The sequence below is a fragment of the Jatropha curcas genome, chromosome 2 (assembly GCF_041381405.1).
Source record: "Jatropha curcas cultivar XTBG-Jc1 chromosome 2, XTBG_Jcur_1.0, whole genome shotgun sequence".
Lineage (NCBI taxonomy): Eukaryota > Viridiplantae > Streptophyta > Magnoliopsida > Malpighiales > Euphorbiaceae > Jatropha > Jatropha curcas.
Genome location: NC_143152.1, coordinates 22,270,050 through 22,274,724, shown reverse-complemented (window position 1 = coordinate 22,274,724; position 4,675 = coordinate 22,270,050). Strand labels below are relative to the sequence as shown.

The 4,675-nt window shown below is 40.0% G+C and overlaps 1 pseudogene; it reads right to left on the bottom strand.

The window, feature by feature from the left end:
• Positions 1-612: 612 nt before the first annotated feature.
• LOC149498403 (secreted RxLR effector protein 161 pseudogene) lies at positions 613-1,471 on the bottom strand (annotated as a pseudogene).
• Positions 1,472-4,675: the final 3,204 nt, after the last annotated feature.

Below are 4,675 nucleotides of genomic sequence, written 5' to 3'. Positions count from 1 at the left end.
TCCACCTCCTCAATTGACGGCTATGATTTACTTACAAAAATATACAGTGGAGATTACATGGAGCATTCTAGAGTAGGTGAGATATTTCATTAAAATATCTTATGGGTGGGAGTATTATAGAATGTCCTAGGTATTTACACATCATGTGGGCTTAGGACATCCATCTTTGGGCTTAGGGTTCCCACCTTTGGGCTTAGGGTTCCCACCTTTGGGCTTGAAGCTTGCCAAGTATTTAACTTATTGTGGTAGCCCATTTTGGTTGTTGTCTTTTCTAAATTAATCGGTGATATTTTAATACTCTCCCTCAATGATTAATTTCTCTTTCTTCATCATTCCCAACTGTTGGCGAAAATCTTCATATTTATTTGCGTTTAAACTCTCTGTAAAGATATCGGCTGGTTGATCCTCCGTCTTGATATATTTCATTTTAATCTCTTCTTATAGAACCTTCTCTCTGACAAAGTGATAGTGAAACTCCTCGTGTTTTATTCTTGCATGAAACACCAAATTCTCAGCCATTTGTATAGCCGAATGACTATCACAATTCAACGGAATCGGATAGTCAAAGGGTTGATGGAGATCGTTCATAAGCTGTGACAACCAAATATTTTCCTAAGCTATTGTTGCTGCTGCCCGATACTCAGCTTCTATTGTGGAAAGTGACACTGTAGGTTGTCTCTTGCTGCACCAAGAGATTACTCCTGAAGCAAGACTAAATGCATAGCCTGTTGTCGAGTGGCAAGTGTCGTGATCTTCTGTATAATCAGCATCGCAATATCCTTCCAAATTGATAATTTCACCTCTCTTGTATAAGATCCCATAATCGATTGTACTTTTGACATATCTCAATATTCTTCGAACTGCTTCCAAGTGAGGTTTCTTAAGCTTCTGCATAAATCGGCTGACTACTCCAACTGCAAAGGAAATGTCCGGCCGTGTCATAGTGAGATAGATTAGGCTTCCTATTAGTTGTCTATACATAGTAGCATCTTCGAGATCATTCCCTTCATGAGCACACAGCTTGACATTAGCATCCATTGGAGTAGTTATCGGCTTGCATTCCATCATTCCAAACCTCTTCAGCAGATCTCTTGCATACTTCTATTGTCCAAGGTACAAACCTTCCTTGGCTTCTTCTATCTCCAATCCAAGGAAATGCCTGAGCTTTCCTAGCTCTTTCATCTTGAAATGAGTAGCCAAATTCTCTCGGATGAGTTGAATCTCTTCGATGTTGTCGCCAATGACTATTAAATCATCAACGTATACTAGCACTATAGCTAAGTCTTCCTTCCCAATCTTTCACAAACAAACTAGAGTCTGCTAGTGCCATAACATATCCATTCTTGACAAGGAATTCTACAATCTTGCCATACCAAGCCCTTAGTGCTTGTTTTAGACCATAAAGAGCTTTCCTTAGCTTGCACACATATTTAGGATTGTCACGACTTTTGAACCCTGGTGGTTGCTCCATGTAGATTTCACAATCAAATTAACCATGTAAGAATGCGTTCTTCACATCCATTTGCCTCAAAGGCCATGACTTACTAGCTGCTAAAGCTAGTAATACCCGCACAGTAGTGATCTTGGCAACTAGACTAAATTTCTCATCATAATCCAAGCCATACTGCTGAGAAAATCCACGAGCAACCAGTCTTGCTTTGTATCACTCAATTGAACCATCCGGGCGAGTTTTGATTTTGTAGACCCATTTGCAAGAGATCGGTTTCACATCTCTTGGTTTTGGCACTAATTCCCATGTTTGATTTTGTTCCAAAGCAGCAATTTCTTCTTCCATCGCAGTAGTCCACTGCATTTTCTTTGATGCTTCTTCATAAGTTGTTGGCTTCTTTATCTCTGCTATAGCAACATTTGCATATTTTGGATTAGGCCTTCTTTCTCGACCCGATCGCCGAAGTAGAGGATAATTTGGATCTTGTTCTTCTTGACTTGGCTACTATTGTTCGTAAGCACCTATCTTCCATAGGCTCTTCGATTTCTCTTCAACTCTGGATGGCTCTGCTTGACCTTTCTCTTGGATAAACTCTCCCTCTCCTATCTTCTTTTCTACTTTTTCTTGAATTTCTTTTGAGTCCGGTAGCAGGGTTGCTTGAGATGACCACCAAGATGATGCCTCATCAAAGACCACGTTTCGTGAAATATGGCACTTGTTAGTTATAGGATCACAACATCTCCAGCCTTTTCTTTGCTCATCATAACCAACGAATATGCAGCGAAGTGCCTTTTATCAAACTTACTTTGAAGTTCATTCGGAACAAAGACATAACACACGGATCCAAAAATGCGAAAATGACTTACAGTTGGTTTAATGTTCCACAGTTTCTGGAATGGGGATGTAAACTCTAGTCTTGCTTGGGGTAGTCTATTGGTGATGTACACAACTGTCTTCATGCACTCTGCCCAAAATCTAGCTGGCACATTCTTCGCATGGAGCAAACTCCTGCAAATCTCCACCAGGTGTCGATTCTTTCTCTCATTAACTCCATTCTACTGCGGTGTTCTTGGACATGTGAATTGCCTTCGAATGCCTTGCTCTTGGCAATATTTAGTGAATTCGTCAGATGTGTACTCTCCACCATTGTCGGTGCGAAGACATCTCATATTACTGTTTGTAGGTTGCTTGATCCGTCCAAGAACATTTGAATGTATTAACTCCAATGGCACCTTGGCTCTATGTTTTGACTCTTCAAAGGGAAGTTGTTGAGCTTTTCCATATTGGCATCTAGCACATATAGTGTCTTCTCGACATTCCAACTGAGGAAGAACTTTAAGCATGGACTTCTTCATCATCACTTTAAGCTTGTGATAACTAACATGTCCCAGACGAGCGTGCCACAAGTTAGCTGTCTCACTCTTCCTTGTTCTGTCAAAATAGGCTTCTTGTGCTGACATGACGTAAATTGATTCTACTCGCCGTCCTTCCATGACTGGATCTCCGATTAATTTAAGGTTACGATAAACCTTAACATTATCCGGACCGAACACCACATAATTACCTGCACTTGCTATTTGTGATACAGAGAGCAAGGTTTTCTTCATCCTTGGCACATGGTAAACCATTTGTAACTCCATTTTCTCCTTACTGGAGGGAGAAACAATAGTTGTCTTTCCAATGTGAGCTATTGACAATCTCGTGTTATTTGCTGCGACTACAACACGACCTCCATTATAATCGGATACATCCGATAATTTCTCCTTGTTTCCTGTCATGTGATTAGAACTTCCAGAATCAACTATCCAATCATCATCATAGTTGATTCTATCACTTACAGATATTAATGACAACTCCTGCTCGGGTCCTTTCATCGTCATCTCTACTGGCTTCTGTGGTGAATATTCTTCCTTCTGAAAAAAGAAACTGTGAATATCTCATTCCTCTTCACTTTGTTGCTCATTTTGGGTTTGATGTTGTGTTTCCTTTTACTCGTCTGCTTCGACATTCTCAAGCGAAATGTCCTCTATTGTTGCACTTATAGCAACGATCACTTTCTCGCTAGTCATCTTTCCTTGTCCTGGCCTTGCTCCCCCTTGCTGTGATGGTCTCCACTTTTGCTTTCTCCATCCTTGTTGATTGCTCCTTTCTTTTACACCATCTACTCTCGCAACGTTTCGAAATCCACTCTTTTTAGCAAAGAGAGCTTTCTCATCATCCTTCAAAGCTACTTTAGACATTTTTTCATCCAAAGTCTCTTCATTGGACAAGATATTCTCTAACTCGTCTAAGGTTGGTTGTGTAGCCCAACCACGAGTAGCAGTCACAAGACCCTTAAATTCAGGTCTTAAACCATGGATGATAATCCTCCTCATCCTTGTACCGTTGATCTCATTGTCTGGATCTAATTTTGAAATCTCCTCACATAAAGATTTTACTTTAAAAAAGTATTGACTTGCAGTGAGGTTCTGTTGCGAGATTGAGAATAACTCATTTTCAAGCCGTTGCAATTTTGCTTCGTTCTTCTTGGCGAAAGCAGACTTGAGGATGTCCCACGCTTCCTTTGGTGTTTTAGCCGACTTAATCCGTTGCATCTGCTCATCTTCTACTGCAACCATTAGCATATACATTGCCTTCCCGCATTTTGTCTCCCACTCTTTCAGAGTTTTCGCATCCCCAACTGGTGGTGTAGTATTATCTCCTCTGACGATATCCCATAAGTCTTGACCTATGAAATAATATCTCATACGGGTATTCTAGTTCCCGTAATTATTGATATTTAGCTTCTCGATACTATTAGCAACTCCAGAAAATTTTGCCATAAGGTACTGGTGTTTCTGACACTAACCAATGCACGACGGTCTTTGACCAATCACGATCACAATCCTTGCTTGCTTGTGAATCTTATTGCTTCAACAACAGTCCCCGACTGTTAATTCCAGCAGAGTAATGATACCCTACACTTGTAAATGAACACCACAAAATACCATGGCTACAACAACTACCACTACAACCACGCTCTGATACCACTTATTAGATATCAGTGCAGTGATAAACTCCAAGATTGATTAATAATTTATAACACCAAAAATAATAATGGGAAAGGCAATCAAAATAATACTAACACAAAACACCAAATAAAATTGTATTAATAAGAAGCAAACTTTCACAAAACTTAAGGAAAGAATTACTTACTTGCTTCTTTTAGACTTGGTTTTTGCTTGG